The 23,160-nt window shown below is 46.0% G+C and overlaps 1 protein-coding gene across 6 annotated transcripts in view; it reads right to left on the bottom strand.

Moving 5' to 3' along the window:
* LOC140393873 (neuron navigator 1-like) overlaps window positions 1-23,160 on the bottom strand; it is a 970,643-nt gene that overhangs the window by 741,820 nt on the left and 205,663 nt on the right. The gene's annotated exons all lie outside the window — the stretch shown is intronic.

Below are 23,160 nucleotides of genomic sequence, written 5' to 3'. Positions count from 1 at the left end.
AGGCAACTGTGCTAACCACTCTTCCAACCTGCCACCCTTCCTATCAAAAAACTGCCGTTATAAAACTGGGATTTATGGAATGATTTGGAAACAAAACCTCTGACACATCCGCAACAGATTGGAGGAATTAGTCATGCAATTGTTATGGGACCAGGCTCGGTATCTTGTCTCCACTACCTATCAGGTATCATAATACTTTTCTCATTTTTATTTTTGTTAATTTATATTTTTTGTTCTTTTGTTTGGCTTTTAAATTGTCTTCCTTCCTATCACAGGAAACCAATAAGGCCTTTATCGGAAGTCAGCCAATACAAATTGTCTAAAATAAAACCTGTTCCTGTTTCAAAGAAATCCACACCGTAGAGGTATTTTTGGAGGGGGGAAATGTTTTACTATCATGCTAACAGTGCACCAAAAGATAATCACAAAAAATGGAAACTCGAGGTTCAGACAATATAAACAGCTTCTGATATAAAGGGACTGTCCTCCCTGCAATGACCATTGTTTCAACAGTAAGAGAAACTGGTCTGATAGTGCCAGTGTGCTTAGAGGGCATTCAAACTAAATGGAAACATGCGTCACATCAGATTTTCGTTTTGTGTGTGTTTATAGGGTGTGGGGAGTGTCTCTGTGCAGACAAAAAAATGATTAATGCTATCTGGCTTTGAACCAACTATAAGCACTGTGCTTAAATGTTCCCTGGCTCACAGCTGCAGCTATTGAAAGGAATAGTTTCAACAAAACATGCAACCAAGAATGATCTCATTCAACACCCAAAAGGTCCAAATTTGCACCAATTAGTTTTAATTTACATATACAGATAGGCACTGCATGAACGCTGCAACTAAAGAAATTATTTCACAGTGAAAAAGGAGTAACCAGAGTAGCTCAGACTGAAGTGTGTTGCTTTGAAGTTTACTCTTATTATAAACACATGAAATCAAATACACCTTTGATTTCCGGTTTGTATCTAACAAGTGCAATTTCTGAAATACATAAAGATATTGCTTTACATTGGATATCTGCGCAATTAACTTTGGGTTTTCTACAAATCTGATATGTACAACAGATTTACTATATCATCACTACTACTAATTTGATTCTCGAGTGAGAAGTACATGCAGAACAAGATTGGTTGGAGTCCATAATTACAAATCCAGTCTGACAAAATTGTCATTGATATTATTGTTATGACAGCATGGAAGGGATGATCTGGCTCCCCTCTGTGCACCCCTTGGTCGGTCACAGAAAATATTTATATTTCTTTTCCACAAGGATATGCGTTCTCCAAATCAAAATGTATTTAGCAATAAGGAGCCAATCAAACAAGGTGTTCTTGAATTAAATAAATTAAAAATGTATTAACCACTAAACCCCCCAAAGAAACAAAAATGTGATGTCAAACATCCGGCCCCCATGCAGTCATTCAGGGGCACACACATACACATACACACACACAGATGGACACACACATATATGTACATGCAGATGTACACACGCGGACCTGTACACACACACACGTACACACAAATGTGTACACACACAGACATGTACACACATATCAGAAGGGAAGTTGGAGACCAAATTTTAAAAAGGTAAAAGAATATATGATTAAGGTGTCCCGGCATTGTCCTTGAGGCACAGATTTTAAACATTGTGGCTGGCTTCTTGGATGCGGTCAATTGTGGAGCAGGTTGCAATTATTCTGAGCTTTGGATTTGCTGGTATGTTTCTAGTACAGTTGGCTTATCGAACCAGGTGACATACTTAGTCAAAAGAGAGGGAGGTAGAAAGGTCTTCAGCCTGTTTCCTCTGCTGAAGACTTTCTTGACACCGCCTGTGTCAATTGCAATCTCGCTCTGGTGATTGGGCAGCTTTGAGTTGAAATACCTCACCCCTTATGTATTTCCAAGAGGATTTGAGTGTGTCTGTCTGTGACAGCAATTCCTTCAATATCCAGTACTTTGCATTTTTAATGTCTCTTCCTGTGACAGTTATGACTTTCGATAGGTGTTTGGATGATTGAAAATGTCTCTCAACACTTCCCCAAGGGTGATTTGTTTGTTTCAGGAATGTGACCTTGCATTTTTAATCGGTTTTCTCAGACTCAGCTCAAATGGCAAAATTTCCAATCCGTTGACAGTTTATGTTTTCAAAAATAAAGGGCATAGTGCCTCGTGACTATGCCCTCTCAGAAACAAGCATTCAGACAAGTTTTGAGGGCATTAACAATCATGGCCAGAGTATGTCTTGAGCAAGAGCCAGGTCAACATTTGGCACCATCTTTTTTCTTGCAGCAGCAAACGGATAGAACACTGCATTTGAATCAATATTAGTCTGGTTACTGCTGGATAGATATTGCTTGCATTTTCAACATTAAACTTGATGGCTATCTTTATAATGCTTTTCACATTAGAAATAACTCATGTTCAAAGTAGGTGTTGTGTTACGACACCCTGGGTCAACCCGCCCCCTTGACCCGGAGTCGCAACACAAATCAATTAACCAATAATTCTGAGAAAAATACCCAAAGTCTTTGGCCTTTGGTTGCCCAATAATTACAGTCACCGGGTTTATAAATTTAATCACAATCAAGTTAATTAATAACAGTAATTATAATGAAATATGCAGCAAATACAACAGGTTAACTGTTATCTAATTCCTACCCACCACCCCCACACTTAAACTCATCCCACCCCTACTCACACACACAAGACAGACAAACACAGAGGTGAGAAGAGGTGGGTAAAATAATATGTAAAAGAAAACAGAAAAGAGTCTTCCTTTCACATGGTTTTGGTTTGAGATTTCTATTCCCAGTCTGTAGTGGCTTTCACTGCAGACTCATTCATTCAGGTTCTCTGTAGATTCAGAAATACAGCATCTCACTGTATTTCTGGAGAGAGAGAGAGAGAGAGAGAGAGAAGGTACTAACAGCTCCTACTTTCTTGAGCATTCGAGGCCCAACTCTCCTTTCTTTACATCTCTGGAAATCATCCCACTCAGGCAAAATCCAATCACCACCTGTTAACTGGCAGAATGCAGCCTTTTCGCCAACTCATTGGCTACCAGCCAATGAATCGAACCGAGTCCCACCTCATCTCTTGGGTACCACAATGTCTGAGTTCAGCAAACCAGCACCGTATACTATGATGTAGCTTTTTGAATTTCTCATTCTCTCTGCTCTTGACTTAACGATACATGTCCATTAAACATCCATAGATCAAAATGTGAACAGTAAAAATAAAGGAAAAATAAGGGAAGTGACAGGAAGGATCCTTACAGTTGATAAAAAATTAGTACAAATCCTGTAACTTTCCATTACCCAAGTTCATCTGCTAATGCACCAGATCACCTCTTCCTCTGTGACATTGCAACAAGGACAAAGATTTCCAGAGTTTTGTATTTTGCGCATAAAGGTGCTTCTGGACAGGAGGTCCTACCCACTTTAAACAGAAGCACAATCCCTCTCTCAGTGCTAGAGGTACAGAGACAGCAGTAGAAGAGAGACAAGACGTAGAAAGACTGGGAATGAATGATATTGAATGGGGCATGCAGATTGCAAACCATGGGGAAATAGGCGTTAATGGAAAAGGGTAAATGGGTAATAATCAAAGTCAGAATCTTGGGATTTATTTGCTGGGGACAAGGGGCCAGTGGAGCAGTCCCCATTTAAAAAATAAACAAACTTCTGTTTTTATCTACAGATCAGAATTCTGACATCAAAATGGCACTGAGACGATACTGTTTTCCAAAATGTAGTTTAAATAAAGGATTTTGTCCCAGGTGCCTCCACCATGCATATTTTCATTGCTCGTCTGAGTCTGAAACAGCTGCGTGGTGCTAATCAACACAATATTGATATCTCCGAGTACAATTCTTAGAGCACATTGAGACTATTACAAATAGGATAAACCAAATGATGTATGCATTACACAGTATTTTACTATATTGGTTAGATATAAAGCATGATTGCAACTCGCCATAATTGTGTTATATAAGTAATTTTGTTTGTGGCTTTTATAATATCAACAAGCAAATTAAATTTCAAAATACTGAATGGTGCATGAATTGATGAGCTAATTGACTTTAAACGTACATATTGCACATCAGCTTTACATGCTAATAGGAGCTTGGAATGAAATTTTGAAAAAAAAGGTATTCTACAAATGTATGCACACCCAAAAATAACTTCACAGATCAACATTCAAAGCAAAAATGCAAAATTAAATAATAAAAATCACACGGACAAAATAATACACTAAAGATAAGACTTTAAGCATATTTATACTGAAAGTGGCAAATGAATTGTGAAAGTGCAGAACAAATAAAAACTCCTGCTTTACTGAAAACTGCGGATTATGTTAAGATATTGTACATACCAATTGTGAACAGCAACTAGACTATTCTCAAGCTGTTGATTTATCATTCACTGCTTGCAATTTATTTTAAGTCGAGCGCCATGGTTCAAATTTGTAATATTAAGCACAGATGGGGAATGAGATTTATTAAGGAAAACAGACTCGGGTAGGCCAAGATCCAATAAAAGTCAAGGTCTCAACTTTTTTTCTTCATTTCATATGAGAAGAAAAGCAGAAGATTATCAACATATCCTAAGCAAACATGCAAAAGTCTGAACATAAGCCCCACTGAGCTTTGAAGAAAATTAACAAAAGTAAGACCAAAAAGAAATCTAAAGGCAAACACAAAAGAAGAGAGACAGAGTTCTCAGGATATGATTCTCCACCACCCAAAGAAAATATAGTCCAGGAAAAGCAACCACAGCAAACCGGCCATGTTTAAATAGTTGGTTCGACTTGACCCAAAATAACCACATTTCACTGAAGTAAGCCAAATGCAAAAACTAAAATGGCCAACATTATCAACAACAAATAAAAACTTGGCTTCTCTCCTTGTCAATTTAGTTTCAAATTTCTTGTTGAATAGGCAATTTTGCTGTTTCAGAAGAAGTGCCAACCTAAACTTTGGCCAATGCAAACCAACAAAATTCATGGTGGTTGAGATTTCTGTCACAGATTATTGCTTATCTCCATAAAGATTTAAAACATTTCTCCCTGGTTCTACTCTATTAATAGACTGAGAACCCATTTTTCATGTTAAAAATCATCATATTTGCTTTTAGTTTAGTGATGTTTGTCAAGCCATGCAAGCACAACTAATAAATTAACTGGGAAGTAACATTAAAGTTATGGGACTGGTTTCTCTGTTTAGCATCTATAATTAAATAATGAACACGTTCATGATCCAATGAGATATACGAAACAGAAGTCTACACAAAGCTATTTTCGGTCACACCAAATGACTAGCCACGCCATTATTTTTGTACAAAATATATATTATTCAAGCTCCCCACCCTACTCCACACTAATAGTTCATAATTTTTAAGGAGACATTGTTTATGAATGTTAGCTGAAGATTATTCCTACAAGTAGAATTTGACAGTCTTTTCATAGGAAAGCATACACCATGAAGTGAGTTGGCCTTCTAATGGCGATATTCATTACTCCTCGACGGAATCTATTAACCATAAAATTACATATTAAACAGGAACAGAAATGCGAAAGTAGGAATAAATTGTTCTACTTAAAATCTTCTAAGCAATTCATGGTCTATGGGTTACAATCGGAAATATTGCCCAAGAATGTAAATTTGGCTTACATTTAAAAATATAGGGCCAATCTACCGGCCTTGCCGTACCCGACTCGGGATGTGACGAGGCCATTAAATCTTGCAAGCGGTCTCTCACGAGATTTAACGGCCTCGCAAAGTCGAACGAGACCTCGCAAGGCGTCGCGATCTGGATCCTGCCCATAATGGGCGAGACCTAAATTTGCATATTTAAGTGTGCAGTAGTCAGGCTCACTTGAATATGCTCTCACCGGAGTTACCCAAAGCACGGGATATAACGCCTGCACCTCACAGACTCCGGCCGAGTGCTCTTTAGCACTAGTCTCCACCATAGTGAACCAGGCGTGCCAGCACTTGAGGGGGGGGGAGGCGTCTCCCAGGCAATCGTGAGCCCCTCGGTTGTTGGGCTCTGGGCAGGGTGGTACACTGGATGCCACCCAGGAACCGTGACACTGCCACCTGGGTGCCACCTTGCACGTGGCACTGCCAGGATGGATCAGGGTTCAAGGCCGGGGCTGCTCTGCCCTTATGAGGTGGGCTGTGGGAGGCTCAAAGACCCCCTTATTTGTAAATTGGGGCATTCGGGGGTCCGGAGGCCACGGCAAGGGGTTGAGGGGTCAGGGCGCCATTTCCTGCACTGGCAACGTGAGCTGATTAGTGCAGGAAATGGAACTAAAGGCATTCCTCGCTGAGGTCCAGAAATGAAGCTGAGTCCTATTTAATAGTGGGGCCATTGTCGATGCTGCCAGCTTCGGGAAATACCCAGCTCAACGCACCCGACACGGGACTCTCTTTAATTTCCATTAAATCGTGCCCATAAGTAATGATGCATTATAAAAAGTGAACTAAGCAATTAGACCATAAGACCATAAGACATAGGAGCGGAAGGAAGGCCATTCGGCCCATCGAGTCCACTCCACCATTCAATCATGGCTGATTTCAACTCCATTTACCCGCTCTCTCTCTAGAGCCCTTAATTCCTCGAGAAATCAAGAATTTATCAACTTCTGTCTTAAAGACACTCAACGTCCCGGCCTCCACCACCCTCTGTGCAATGAATTCCACAGACCCACCACTCTCTGGCTGAAGAAATTTCTCCTCATCTCTGTTCTAAAGTGACTCCCTTTTATTCTGAGGCTATGCCCCCGGGTCCTAGTCACCCCTGCTAATGGAAACAACTTCCCTACATCCACCCTATCTAAGCCATTCATTATCTTGTAAGTTTCTATTAGATCTTCCCTCTACCTCCTAAACTCCAATGAATATAATCCCAGGATCCTCAGACGTTCATCGTATATTAGGCCTACCATTCCTGGGATCATCCGTGTGAATCTCCGCTGGACCCACTCCAGTGCCAGTATGTCCTTCCTGAGGTGTGGGGCCCAAAATTGCTCACAGTATTCTAAATGGGGACTAACTAGTGCTTTATAAAGCTTCAGAAGTACATCCCTGCTTTTATATTCCAAGCCTCTTGAGATAAATGACAACATTGCATTTGCTTTCTTAATTATGGACTCAACCTGCAAGTTTACCTTTAGAGAATCCTGGACTAGGACTCCCAAGTCCCTTTGCACTTCAGCATTATGAATTTTGTCACCGTTTAGAAAATAGTCCATACCTCTATTCTTTTTTCCAAAGTGCAAGACCTCGCACTTGCCCACGTTGAATTTCATCAGCCATTTCTTGGACCACTCTCCTAAACTGTCTAAATCTTTCTGCAGCCTCCCCACCTCCTCAATACTACCTGCCCCTCCACTTATCTTTGTATCATCGGCAAACTTAGCCAGAATGCCCCCAGTCCCGTCATCTAGTTCGTTAATATATAAAGAGAACAGCTGTGGCCCCAACACTGAACCCTGCGGGACACCACTCGTCACCGGTTGCCATTCCGAAAAATAACCTTTTATCCCAACTCTCTACATCTCTTGATCTTTTGAGCATGGCCATGTTTCAGAGAATCAGGCAGGAAATTAGGAAGAGTAATGTATTGATGTGTGTTCCATCTATTCAAATTTCAGGAAATCCTTTATGGCATAAAGATGATGACAACTGATGCATAACAGATGTAATTCAGCCACACTATAAAACAGGTACTGCTGGAGTTCTCCTCAGCCATCAAATTTAATTTTTGACTTAGAAATATATCTATTATTAAACTAAAGTCAGATTAGGAACTGACAAAGAATGAATGAATAAATCTGCGTTAGTATAGTCCATAAGATGCTCCCGATCGCTTCACAGTTAATGAATTACTGGTGACGTGTATTCACTGCCGTTGTGTAGTGAAGCACATTAGCTGCTTCAAACAAAATTAATGACCTTATAATGTAATCGATTTCAGTTTCATACAGATGGAAAAATATTGGCCAGTCTGCGAGAACAGATATGTCAAGAATATCACTATGACTCTTTGACTTTCTTGGAAAGCTGCCATGGCATATTTTACATTTACCCAAACAGGCACATTTCAATGCCTAATCAAAAAAACAACACTTCCAACAAAATGTAGCATTTCTTCAGCACTTAAGTGTCAACATAAATGACATGCTCAGGTCCTGGAGTAAACCTTAAACCCATAACCTCCAGCAGGTTTTCAACTAATAAGTCTCAAAAACCAGTTTGCAAGCAATTGCGATATTAAATTCAAGCTCCTTACATTTAAACTTAACTTCCATTTGTAATTATGCCACTGGTATCTCCAGCTGCTGTCCTGCAAACCGAGGTCTGTGGTCATTTCATGCATAGCCACTGTTATTAAATGGCCCATTTATTCTGTGCATAATGAAAGTTGGGTGAGTGCGCATGGAGGGCATACGGGAAATGTGTGAGAGGTGAAGGCCAAAGGTCCTAACAGCCTTTAATATGACTGGGACAAAGTCTTGTAGTTGTTCTTCTCCAGTTCTTGCCTCCTGTTATGCGCTATCTTCTCCTGCAAGAAAGAGAAAATGTGCCAGTGAGGTCCTACAATATGCTTGGGTGATGTGGCTAGCACGATTGAATATATTTTTTGAGGTGGGAAGCTCAGGTCAGGGAAATTCATGACTCGGCAGATCTGTCTCCTAGTGAGAGAGTGCTGGGGGAGGGACATGACTGACTTGGTTTGCACCCTCCAGCACCTGGAAACATGAGGCACCATCATAAGGCACCATCGGTGGGATCGAAAGTTTCCGCTGGCAGGAATGGCCGAAAAGAGTCAGCCAAAAGGCCATAGCCACAGTTCACAAGATCTTTGAGGTATAAAATTCCTCAGTGATCAAACTACACACATCTCTGCAAGCCACCAGCTCCTTTATTCTCGCTAAAAGTCAATGGGCACATCAGCTTGGAAGTTGGATGACCTTCCTTTTCCTGGAAATGAAAGATTATGCATAAACTTCCTGATCTCCCTGGATTTCGAGGTTGCTGCAGAAAGTATGCACAGAGCAAGAAAAAAAAGTTGTGTCGGTCAAATGTGACTTGAACTTTGCACGTGTTAATTATAAACAAAGCCAGTATCATCTCCCCCCCTTGCCACCCCCCCCCACCCAACTATTCATCACTCACACCCCCAAACTGACCTTCCATGTTGCCACATCACATAAATAAGGTGGGTGAAAAATTGGCAGTCCATGTGCATATTTTCTCATTCATTTTCAGCAAGTGGAACTAATACTAATTTACTTACAGTCAACAGCCTGAGGGTGAGCATACTACTCTGATAGTCTGTACTGTCACCAAGCAGGAAATAGTACAATTGTTACAGTTGAAAATGTTAGTACCTAAAGATTGGAGTCGTTCTGATCAGCGTGATTTCTCAATATGATGGAACAAAATTTCCCAGTGATACTTAGTAAAAGAATCAATTGGAAGGTTTATAATTCAAATTGGAAAAGGAATCAAATGGAGTACCATTGAGTCAAAGTGCAGCATATTATAGTTTTAGGAATAACCATAATATTTATCAGAACTATTCTATCGTTTATTTTCTATTTCTTCTCCTCATTCCTCTTATGAAAATATACTACTCTACAATTCTCTGTGTTAATCCGCATGCATCTGTCCATTGTGTCCTCTTGATGTCGGTTATTATCATCTGATTGTTTAGTATTTTCTAAATCGGTTTTCGGGTGTCGGAAGTTGCTGCTGAATGTCCAACCTGTGTACTGCTCCTGCAGTCACTGTAATTGATTGGTCTAGCCATAAGTTTCTGGTCAACAGTAACTGCCCAGGATGTTGACCATGAGGGTTCTGAGATAGAAATGCCATTGAACGTCAATGGGTAACAGTTAGATTCGCTCTTGTTGGAGATTGTCATTGCCTGATAAATTGTAACATGAATGTTACTTCCCACACATTATCCTGAGCCTGAATGTTGTCCAGGTCTTAATGCATGCATGTTTCAGTACCTGACGAGTCATGAATGATGCTGAACATTGTGCAATCATCTGCAAATATACTCACTGACCTTAGGATAGAAGGAAAGTCATTGATGAAGCAGTTGAAGATGGATGGGCCGAACACACTTGAAATGAAAAAATGAAATTAAAATCTCTTATTGTCACCAGTAGGCTTCAAATCAAGTTACTGTGAAAAGCCCCTAGTCGCCACATTCCCGCGCCTGTTCGTGGAGGCTGGTACGGGAATTGAACCGTGCTGCTGGCTTGCCTTGTCTGCTTTAAAAGCCAGCTCTGAGCTAAACCAGCCCCACTTCTCTGAGGAACTCCTACTGCCATGTTCAAGAATAAGATGATGTACTTCCAAGAACCACAACCACTTTCCTTTGTGCTAGGTATGACACCAACCAGTGGAGTGTTTTCCCTCAGATACCCACGGACTTCAATTCTGTTAGGAATCATTGATGCCACATTCAGACAAATGCTGCCTTGATGTCGCTCTCACCCCCCTCCTGGAATTCAGCTCTTTGTTGAAACCAAGGCTATAATCGAGGTCAGGAGCCAAGTGGCCCTGGTGAAAACCAAACTGAGCATCAGCGAGAATTCTTGGGGGGATTCTCTCAGCCCGGGGCTGAATCACCGCGACAGGCGCGAATCGTGTCATGCCGCCCCGATGTCGGGATGTGATTCCCCGCAGAGCGGAGAATCGGCGCGACGTCGGTGTGGTCGGCAGGGGGCAGGTCGGGGGCCGCTCCCCCCGCCGATTCTCGGCCTGTAATGCGCCGAGCGGCCGTAACAAGAGTCCGAGACCCGCCGGCACCGTTCTAACCTGCTCTTTGCCAGCGGGGTCTTGGCGTGGAAGGGTCCAGGGGTGACCTGTGGGGGAAGCGGGGGTCCGACCCCGGGGAGGCCTCCGTTGTGGCCTGGCCTCCGATCGGGGCCCACCAATCGGAGGGCCGGCCTCTCGGGCTGGGGGCCTCCTTTCTGCCTCGCTGGCCCCTTTAGCCCCATGCCATTTGGCGTCAGGGCCAGCGCAGAGAAGGGAGCCACTACCCATGCGCGTGTTGGCGCCGGTGCCACTGCGCATGCGCGGACCCTGCAGCACCCAGTTGACGCCGGGATCAGCAGCTGGAGCGGCGAGGGTCGCTCCAATGACATGCTAGCCCACTGTAAGGGCCAGAATTGTTGATTCTGAGGCCGTGTTGACGCCATCGGGAAATGCAACAGCGTTTCCGACGGCGTCAACACTTAGTCTCAGGATCAGAGAATCCCGCCATCTATTACTGAGTAAGTGCTGCTTGATAGCACTATTGACCATTATTGACCACACGTTCCATCACTTTCTTTGAGTTGACAGAAGTTGTAGGATTGTGTTTATCTTGTTTTTTGTCAAGTAAATGTCAGTGTTGTAGCTGTGCTGGAACAGCTTGACGAGGACTAGGGAGCAACACATTCCACAGCACAAGTCATCAGCTGGGTGTTACAAGGACCTGCAGATTTAGTTGTTATCTAGTGTTTTCAGCTATTTCTTGATATCACATGGAGTGAATTGAATCGGATATATTGAGGCATCTGTGATGTCAGGGACCTTAGGTGAAAGCAGAGATGGAACATTCACCCAGCACCTCTGCCTGCAGCTTGTTCCAAATGCTTTCACATTGTTTATTGCATTGACCTTCTGGGCTCCCCACAATTGAGAATAGGGCATTCTTGGAGCCTCCTCTAGTTCGCAGTTTAATTGTCCACCACCAATTTTAACTGCAGAACTTTGAACACATCCATTGGTTGTGGGGTCACTTAGTTTTGTCTGTAGTATGTTGCTTCCACCATGTGACATATGTTATGATCCTTAGCCAGGCGCCTAAGCTGTTGGTGAGATTTGGTTAAAGTTCAATAATGTTTTGTGAAAAGGTAAACAAAGTTTGCGATTCAAGGCACTTTCTCAGTGAATAAAGGTCACAAGATTCCACGCGTTTTGAGCAAACAAAAATAAAACTTCACTAGACACAAGTCAGAAACGTAAAACAATTTGCATTATCTATCTCACAGTCTAACAGGAAGGGTTGCCATGAGGTATATATGTATTAACAGGTAAACTGTAGTCAGACCCGCCACATTGTGCAATAAATGCCAAATCTGACCAAAACAGATTCCACGGATTCTCAACAACACACCCAGACTTCAGTAACACGACTAATCTCACTGAAATTCCATCATTCTCACAAGGGATTCACGTTTTCACCTTTGAAGACTCTCCAAAGGAGGCTCAAACTCGGACAGCTTCAACAAAGCCGCACCTCGCAGGGTTTCAATCTTGTCTGCAGAGATTCCATTTCCCTGGCTTCCTGAGTATGCACTCAAGCATCAACTCACACGCACAACTTCAGCTCTTCAGTTGCATCGAGCAGAACACTAATGCTCCAATGGGGTACATATTCCCCAAAGGCCTACAGCATGGAGTCACCAATCCTCAGCAGCCTTCTTTGATCTTCAGGGCTTATCAAGTCCTCTTCAATTTCATACTCTCAGATGGCAACAACACCTCACAGGATTTCAATCTCATCTCCTGAGATTCCATTCCCTATCTCTGTCAGCTACCTGGAGCTTCATTTTGGAATTTCTCCCTGTCCTCACTCTCCTTTTTGGGGCTTTCTCCTCTCCATTCTCCCTGTCCCCTTCCTGGGAGATTAGTCATTCATGGCGCTCTACACTTGATCCAGGCATTTACGCCATTTATCTTTCCACTCATAAAATCATAGAATCCCTACAGTGCAGAAGGAGGCCATTCGGACCATCGAGTCTGCACCGACCTTCCAAACATGCGCCCTACCTAGGCCCAATCCCCCGCCCTAGTCCCATAACCCTAACTAACCTTTGGACTTTTAGGGCAATTTTGGTTAGGCCAATCCACCTAACCTGCACATATTGTGGACTGTGGAAGGAAACCAGAGCACCGGGAGGAAACTCACGCAGGCATGGGGAGAATGTGCAAACTCCACACGGACAGTCACTTGTGGTTGGAATTAAACCTGAGACCCTGGTATTGTGAGGCAGCAATGGTAACCACTATGCATGCCACCCTGCTGCCCTATTCCCTTTGTCTGCAGGTGCCCTGGTCCGGCAGAACTTAAAGATGCATATCTACTGAATTTTGCTTGTGCATCCCGCTCCCATTTGCGCATGTGCGGCAGTCTAGGTTTGTCGGGACTTGGGTGTTTCCGATCTCCTGTGCTCAATGTTAAGGCAAGTTTCAGTTTCCTAACACAAGTATGTAGTCCCGTGTTGCAGCCTCACCAGATTGGCAGTTCCTTTTTAGGTTGCCTGGTGCAATTCTTCGCATGATCTCCCACATTCCTCCTAGAGTTAAGGTTGGTCAACTGGCTTAATAGGAGGGAATTAAGATTCCTGTCTGTGGTTGAATACAGTTCTGCTGCTGATGGCCCACGAGCCTCATTGATGCCAAGTTTTGAGCTGCATCGAGAATCTATCCCATTTTGTAAGTGGGGGTTCTCCTCAGATTGAAGATAGGATTTAATCTCCACAAGGTTCACTTGGTGGTCACTCCTACCAATATTGTCGGACAGATGCATCTGCAACTTGTACTGGTAGATTGATGAACACGAGTTCAAGAGCGTTTACCCTCTTGTTGGCACTTCCACACATCAGTCTGGCAGATAGGTGCTTCGGGACTCGCCAGCTCAGTCGGTAATGGTGCTATTGAGCCATTTTTTATGAAGGACATTGAAATATCGTATCCAGAGTGCATTCTGTGTCCCTAATAACATCATTGCTTCTTCTAAATGGTATTCAACCTGGAGCAGTACTGATTCATCAGCTGAGGGAGGTAGTTGCCAATCAGCAAGAAGTTTCATTGTCCTATCTTTGACTTGATGTCAAGAGATTCCAGGAGGTCTGGAGACAATGTTGAGGACACCCAGGCCCACTCCCTCTCAACTACATGTCATTGTGTGCCCTTCTAGTGATTCTGTCTTGCTGATGGGACAAGATATTCCAAGTGGTGGGGATGAAGGATTCAGAGTTATATAATTATGACAAATGTGTGATTATATCAGGCTGTTGCTTGTCTAGACTGTGGGACAGTTCTCCCAATTTTTGGCATAAGTTTCCAGGTCTTAATGAAGAAGACCTTTGAAGCTCAAACAGGCAGAGTGCGCCTATGCTGTTTCCAGAGATAGATGCTCCAGCTTTATTCTTTTACTGTTGTAGTTTGTTACAACTGAGTGGCTTGTTAGGTCATTTCAGAAAGCAGTTAAGAATCAATCATATGCCTGTGGATCTGGAACCACATGTACATAGAACATAGAGCATAGAGAAATACAGCACAGAACAGGCCCTTCGGCCCACGATGTTGTGCCGAACCTTTGTCCCAGATTAATCATAGATTATCATTGAATTTACAATGCAGGAGGAGGCCATTCGGCCCATTGAGTCTGCACCGGCTCTTGGAAAGAGCACCCTACCCAAAGTCAACACCTCCACACAACACGAAGGGCAATTTTGGACACTAGGGGCAATTTATCATGGCCAATCCACCTAACCTGCACATCTTTGGACTGTGGGAGGAAACCGGAGCACCCGGAGGAAATCCACGCAGACACGGGGAGGATGTGCAGACTCCACACAGACAGTGACCCAAGCCGGAATCGAACCTGGGACCGTGGAGCTGTGAAGCAATTGTGCTATCCACAATGCTACCGTGCTGCCCTTAAGAACAAATAAATCTACAGTATATCATTTTACCGTAATCCATGTACCTATCCAATAGCTGCTTGAAGGTCCCTAATGTTTCCGACTCAACTACTTCCACAGGCAGTGCATTCCATGCCCCCACTACTCTCTGGGTAAACAACCTACCTCTGACATCCCCCCTATATCTTCCACCATTCACCTTAAATTCATGTCCCCTTGTAATGGTTTGTTCCACCCGGGGAAAAAGCCTCTGACTGTCTACTCTATCTATTCCCCTGATCATCTTATAAACCTCTATCAAGTCGCCCCTCATCCTTCTCCGTTCTAATGAGAAAAGGCCTAGCACCCTCAACCTTTCCTCGTAAGACCTACTCTGCATTCCAGGCAACATCCTGGTAAATCTCCTTTGCACCTTTTCCAAAGCTTCCACATCCTTTCTAAAATGAGGCGACCAGAACTGTACACAGTACTCCAAATGTGGCCTTACCAAAGTTTTGTACAGCTGCATCATCACCTCACGGCTCTTAAATTCAATCCCTCTGTTAATGAACGCGAGCACACCATAGGCCTTCTTCACAGCTCTATCCACTTGAGTGGCAACTTTCAAAGATGTATGAACATAGACCCCAAGATCTCTCTGCTCCTCCACATTGCCAAGAACTCTACCGTTAACCCTGTATTCCGCATTCATATTTGTCCTTCCAAAATGGACAACCTCACACTTTTCAGGGTTAAACTCCATCTACCACTTCTCAGCCCAGCTCTGCATCCTATCTATGTCTCTTTGCAGCCGACAACAGCACTCCTCACTATCCACAACTCCACCAATCTTCGTATCGTCTGCAAATTTACTGACCCACCCTTCAACTCCCTCATCCAAGTCATTAATGAAAATCACAAACAGCAGAGGACCCAGAACTGATCCATGCGGTACGCCACTGGTAACTGGGATCCAGGCTGAATATTTGCCATCCACCACCACTCTCTGACTTCTATCGGTTAGCCAGTTTGTTATCCAGCTGGCCAAATTTCCCACTATCCCATGCCTCCTTACTTTCTGCAGAAGCCTACCATGGGGAACCTTATCAAATGCCTTACTAAAATCCATGTACACTACATCCACTGCTTTACCTTCATCCACGTGCCTGGTCACCTCCTCAAAGATTTAATAAGACTTGTGAGGCAAGACCTACCCCTCACAAATCCGTGCTGACTATCCCTAATCAAGCAGTGCCTTTCCAGATGCTCAGAAATCCTATCCTTCAGTACCCTTTCCATGACTTTGCCTACCACCGAAGTAAGACTAACTGGCCTGTAATTCCCAGGGTTATCCCTAGTCCCTTTTTTGAACAGGGGCACAACATTCTCCACTCTCCAATTCCCTGGTACCGCCCCTGTTGGCCAGACCTGGTAAGGAAGGCAGCTTTCTTTCCTCTGAGTGCATCAGTGAATGATATTGTTTTTATTACAATTAGGTCACCATAACAGAGATGAACTTTTTATTCCAGATTTATTTTTATGAATTACATTTAAATTCCCCCAGCTGCTGTGGTGGAATCTGAATGCACTTCTCTAGAGCATTAATCTGGACCATCTGGATTACAAATCCAGTAACATTACCACAATGCTACTATTCCTGAATATGTACTAATATTTAACCTAAAAAACAAACAAACAGGGGCTCTTCTTGTGGGTTTATCGGACTTCTTAGTCCAGAAGAGATGTTGCTGGTGGCAATTGTCTTTTGTTCAAAGACATTTATTTACAGGTTAACTATTTACAAAGGTTAAATAAGACCAAAGCAATCTGGACCTGCTCTGAGAGGCTTCACACACATCCCCTCTCAGTGAGCAACATAACTGTGACATAATGCCTTGCACAAATGCTCAGTAGTTATCATTAGAGTTAACCCTTTACTCTACCGCCCTTTTGAACATCTTATATAGCATTCCAAATAACAACCATTCAGATTATTCTATTTTGTGTGCCTTAGCCGATTTTATATTTACATTGATATTGTCCCTTTAGTCCCATTGCTTTTAATCTTACTAAGAATTCTTATTATGCGAAATCAATAATCTGATCCGCAAATTAGACTTCTATTTGAGGGCATGTTGTCACTGGAACAGCTATTTAAGAACCTAGAAGAGGATACCTGATATCGGCCTTGTGGAATTACAGGAAAGGCATTTACCTTTACATTTACCACCCAATAATTTAAAATAGTTCTTTGTAGGGCAATCTATTGTCATTCAAGCCTCCTCGATTAAGCAACTTAAAATGCCTCAGTTAGAAAATAACATTGTTAGCATTAATTTCAGCTCTCGGAATTAGTGAATTGCAAGTCTTAGGAGCAAATCAGCTTTCTTTGATTTAACATGATTAGACTTCTTAGCAAAATTAAAACTAACACGATTAAATGGACAGAGGTAACATGGATTTAAAACTGGTGAATGAAACAGTAGTGATGAATAACTTTTTTTGAATGCTGGGAGGTATACAGTGTGGTGAAATCCAGTATTAAGAACACTGCTCCTGGCTAAATATCAATTTTGTACAGGGCATTTTTGCAACGTTTACAGATGATACAAAACTCAAAATATATTGGCAATTAGAATAGTAAAATACTTCACGAAAGCAGATGGACTGGTGAAATGGGCAGATATATGGAGACTAACAGAACTGTGAGGTGATACAAAAGAAAGCAGTATAAAATACATGATACAATTTTAAAGGGAGTACAATTTTAAAAGGAAGTGCAGGCATTTGTATAGAAATCTGTGAAGTAAAGTGGAGAAGACTCTTAAAATTCAGTAAAATCTATGACTTTATTAATAAAAGTATGAAGTAGAAAAGCAAAAGAAAGGGGCTGGATTCTCTGGGCGCGATACTCCGAGGCCGCGTCGGTTGGGAGAATCGCCGGCCGCGCCATTGTATCGCGCGCCGCCGGTCCGACGCCGTCCCGCCATTCTTCCAACTGGCGAGAACGACCCCGTCGAGTTCTGCGCCGCGCCAGTCGGAGAATCGCCCGAGAGACTCACAACGGCAATTCTCCGGTACCCCCGTTTTCTCCGGCCCGGATGGGCCGAGCGGCCGCTCCGACAGGACAGGTTCCCGCCGGCGCCGTCCACACCTGGTCGCTGCCGGCGGGAATTGTGCGGGAACGCTGGGGGGGGCGGCCTGTGGGGGGTGGGGGAGAGAGGGGTTTCTTCACCGGGGGGGGCCTCCGTTGAGGTCTGGCCCGCGATCGGGGCCCACCGATCGGAGGGCCAACCTCTCTAAAGGAAGACCTCCTTTCCTCCGCCAGCCCGCAAGATCCATCCACCATCTTCCTGCGGGGCGGCCTCAGGGAGGACGGCAACCACGCATGCGCTGGCCGTGTCATTTACGCGGCGCCGCTTTTTAATGCGGCGCCATGGCCCAGCGTGCGTAAAATACGTGACCCCGCTCCAGCCCCCCGGGGGCGGGAGAATAGGGAGCTGGGAGCAGGCTCCGACACCGGAGTGAAATACTCCAGTTTTCACTCCGGCATCGGGACTTTGGCCGGGTTTCTCCCACACCGGGCAGGGTGGGGGGTCCCGGCGGGATGGAGTGGCGTGAACCACCAGATTTCTCCGCACCTTTAGGGGCCAAGCCCTTACCGTGAGGGGCTAGACCCGCGGCGGAGTGATTTCCGCTCCTCCGGCTGGCATGCAAGGTGGGACTAGGCGGCTGCTGACGTCATTCCCGCGCATGCGCAGGGGGGGGGGGTCTCTTACGCGTCGGTCATGGTGAAGGCTGTGGCCGAGGCGGAGGGAAAAGAGTGCACCCACGGCACAGGCACGCCCGCGGTTCGGTGGGCTCCGATCGCGAGCCCGGCCACCTTAGGGGCACTCCTAGGGGCCAGATCACCCTGCACCCCCCCTCCCCCAGGACCCCGGAGCCTGCCAGTGCCGCCTAGTCCCACCGGTAAGAGAGGTGGTTTGATTCTCGGCGGCGGGACAGGCATTCCAGCAGCGGGACTTCGGCCCATCGCGGGCCAGAGAATCGCCGGGGGGGGGGGGGGGGGGGGAGCCGACCGGCATGGCGTGATTCCCGCCCCCGCCGAATATCCGGTGCCGGCGGGATTCACGCCAGCTCCCGGCGATTCTCCGACCCGGCAGGGGGTCAGAGAATCCCGCCCTTTGTCTCCCTTTGGGAGAATCGTGCCCTCTGTTCCTGAGACCGAGTGTTGACGCCGGGGCACAATTTGTGGACATTTACAACAGCAAAACTGGTGCCAAACCTGGGTTGATTCAGTGACTGTGGAGGGACTAGCACTGGCGCCATGTGGTACACAATCAATTCCAATGAAAAATGGTATGGGATTCGCCGGGTCCATGATTGAGACTCGGGAAGCTGACAAGTTGCGGCTGCATATACACATTACAATCCCCACACGCACACTCATCCCAGCCAACAAGATGACACCGGTTATGCTGAAGTGCGCCCATACAGCTGATGGGTCGGCTGGGGTCAGAGGGCACCTAGGGGGGGTGGCCTGGTAGGTCACCTATACAACCTGTGGCCCTAAGTTCACAGTGGGCTGTTAGTGGCGTGCGCAGTTGCATGGCTGCCATGCCGGCTGCGGCAATGGTTTTCTGTGTCTGTCCACCCCAACCCCACAGCCCACCTCCTGGCAACCCTTGTTACTCGCCCCGGCCCTGGCAGAAGCCCCCCGGGCTGCGACAGAACTATCAGCAAACTATGGCAATGTTGGACACTTTCCTCATCCCCTCTCTCTCCCTCAACAGCCACCATGCCAGTTTCATGATTTTTATAAGCTCAAGTGAGCCGTGCCATCAGGAATTCAGCCCATCAGAGACGGAGCATCGTGAAGGCCCCGGAGAATACCGGGTCGGGCCCCCTAATGACATGCAAACGTATGTGCATTCCAGACTGCATTGACGCCGCTGTCGATGTGACGGAGAATTGCGATTTTCAGTCAAATCTCGCCCGCCACGTTTTTGGCGGCAGAACCGATTCTCCGCCCAATCGCGTTTCATGATTTTGGCGTCAGCCAACAGGATTTTGTTGAATACTGCCAAGGTTGCATCTGGAGTATTGTGTTCATTTCTGGTTAAAAGAAACACTTAAGATAGGGGGCGCGATTCTCCCATGCCGCGCCGTATGGGAGAATCGCCGTTTGCGCCATTGTTTCCCGCGGCGCTGGTCCGACGTTCCTCGGAGAATTGGCGCCATTTGCCCCAGCGCGTTTGGCGTGGTGCCGGTCGCGGGCCGCCGTCCGCGGCCGGGCCGCCAATTCTCCGGCCTTGATGGGCCGAGCGACCGCGCGGAAACGGCAGAGTTCCGCCGGCGCCGTTTACACCTGCTCGCAGCCGGCGGGAACTCTGCGCGTAGGGTCGGGAGGCGGCCTGTGAGGCGGGAAAAGTGCTTCTTCACCGGGAGAGCCTCCGATGGAGCCTGGCCCGCGATCGGGACCCACCGTTCAACGGGCCAGCCTCTCCAGCCCTGGCCCTATTTTATTCCGCGGCCGGCCCCTGAACCCCCACGCCATGTTGCATCGGGGCCGGCGTGCTGAGGAAGTCCCCCGCGCATTCACGGGTCGGCACGGCCCAACTGCGCATGTGCGGGTTGGTGCGGTCCAACTGTGCATGTGCGGGTTGGCGCGGTGCCCATTTGGCACTGGGAAGGGAGGCTGGAGCGGCGTATCGGTAGTGCCCGCGCCCGTTTCGCGCCGTCGTGTCTGTCTCCATTTCGGAGAATTGCGCCCGTTAAGTCCTTGAAGAGGATGCACTTGAGATTGACTAGAATTGTACCAAGATTGAAGGACTTTAGTTATGTGGAGAGACTGAAGGGGTGAAAAGCGCAAGATTAAGAGGAGATTTGATTGGATTTGTTCAAAATTATTCAATGGGCTTGATAGAGTAAATACGGAGTCAAACTGATAAACTTATAAATAATAAGCATATCTGGGTCGAAATTCTCCCCCAACGGCGGGATATCCGCCGACTGGCGCCAAAGCCGGCGCCAATCAGACGGGCATCGCGCCGGCCCAAAGGTGCGGAATGCTCCGCACCTTTGGCGGCCTAGCCCCAACATTGAGGGGCTAGGCCGACGCCGGAGGGATTTCCGCCCCGCCAGCTGGCGGAAATGGCGTTTGTTTCCCCGCCAGCTAGCGCGGAAATGCGGCGCATGCGCGGGAGCGTCAGCGGCCGCTGTCATTTTCCCGGCGCATGCGCGGGAGCGTCAGCGGCCGCTGTCAGTTTCCCGCGCATGCGCAGTGGGGAGAGTCTCTTCCGCCTCCGCCATGGTGGAGGCCGTTGCGGAGGCAGAAGGGAAAGAGTGCCCCCACGGCACAGGACCGCTCACGGATCGGTGGGCCCCGATCGCGGGCCAGGCCACCGTGGGGGCACCCCCCGGTGTCAGATCGCCCCGTGCCCCCCCCCAGGACCCCGGAGCCCGCCCACGCCGTCTGGTCCCGCCGGTAAATACCAGGTTTGATTTACGCCGGCGGGACAGGCAATTTCTGGGCGGGACTTCGGCCCATCCGGGCCAGAGAATCCAGCGGGGGGTCCCGCCAACCGGCGCGGCCGGATTCCCGCCCCCGCCCAATCTCCGGGAGCGGAGACTTCGGCGGGGGCGGGGGCGGGATTCACGGCGGCCAATGGCCATTCTCCGACCCGGCGGGGGGTCGGAGAATGACGCCCCTGATCTTGGATTATATAAATGGATGTCTGGAATGCAAAAGCAAAAATAGTCATCTCTAATCTCATACAATATTCTATCGTCTAGCCTTCGATTTATGTCAAGATATGGGTACCTTACTTTTTTTAGCAAGATGACAGACAGGGTACAGATTGAACAGATGAGAAGTTCGTGTCATGAAAATGATCAAACAAAGAAGCTTGAAAGTTAATCTGATTGAAAATTCAAATTACAAAGGGGTTTGTAAAGATCAATCAATAAAATCTATTTCCACTAGTCAATGGGCCAGGAGTTAGCCGGTCTAAATCCCATATTCTATTAATGCAGAGTTGGAATATTCTACAAGAAGCAGTGAAGCAAACTCCACAATTAGATTCCAAAGAAAATGGATAAATGTTTGAAAGTTAAATGTTAAGGAGTGAGAGGAAAGTCCAGGATAATGGCTTGCTCCTTCAGACAGTTGCACAGTCTATGCTATAATATCTTCTGATTATGCGATTCTTTGAACGCCTTTGACCAAATGATTATATTACGCTATTAAAACAGATAAATGTTGCAGGGATGCAAGAGAGACAAATATAGCAAGTAAAACTGTTTGTGATAAAGAAAGCCTTCAAACACAACTATAATTTTGAACTTTGTCATTCAGACACTCCTTGAGCTTGAAGACACGTTAGCCAATGATACGGTCCACAACAGACGCCATCTCCATGGCCCTGCACTCTACCCTGGAACACCTAGATAACAAAGACACTTATGTCAGACTCCTATTTATCGACTACAGCTCAGCCTTCAACACCATCATGCCTACGAAACTCATCTCCAAACTCCGTGGCCTTGGCCTCGGCTCCTACCTCTGCGACTGGATCCTGAACTTTCTAACCCACAGGCCACAATCAGTAAGGATTGGCAACAACACCTCCTCCATGATCATCCTCAACACCGGTGCCCCACAAGGCTGTGTCCTCAGCCTACTATACTCCTTATACACCTATGACTGTGTGGCCAAATTCCCCTCCAACTCGATTTTCAAATTTGCTGACACCACCAGTGGGTCGGTTTTCAAACAATGACGAGACAGAGTACAGGAATGAGATAGTGAATCTGGTGAACTGGTGCGACGACAATAATCTCTCTCTCAATGTCAACAAAATGAAGGAGATTGTCATCGACTTCAGGAAGCATAGTGGAGAACATGCCCCTGTCTACATCAATGGGAAGTAGAAAGGGTCGAGAGCTTCATGTTTTTAGAGGTACAGATCACCAACAACCTGTCCTGGTGCCCCCATGCCGACACTATAGTTAAGAAAGCCCACCAACGACTCTACTTTCTCAGAAGGCTAAGGAAATTTGGCATGTCAGCTACGACTCTCACCAACTTCTACAGATGCACCATAGAAAGCATTCTTTCTGGTTGTATCACGGTTGGTATGGAGCCTGCTCTGCCCAAGACCACAGGAAACTACAAAAGGTCGTGAATGTAGCCCAGTCCATCACGCAAACCAGCCTCCCATCCATTGACTCTATCTATCATTCCCGCTGCCTCGGAAAGGCAGCCAGCATAATTCAGGAACCCTCGCACCCCGGACATATTCTCTTCCACCTTCTTCCATCAGGAAAAAGATACCAAAGTTTGAGGTCAAGTACCAACCGACTCAAGAACAGCTTCTTCCCTACTGCCATCAGACTTTTGAATGGACTTACCTCGTATTAAGTTGGTCTTTTCTCGACACCTTGCTAT

Source organism: Scyliorhinus torazame, chromosome 17, assembly GCF_047496885.1.
Source record: "Scyliorhinus torazame isolate Kashiwa2021f chromosome 17, sScyTor2.1, whole genome shotgun sequence".
NCBI lineage: Eukaryota > Metazoa > Chordata > Chondrichthyes > Carcharhiniformes > Scyliorhinidae > Scyliorhinus > Scyliorhinus torazame.
This window is presented reverse-complemented; position numbering and strand designations above follow the sequence as displayed.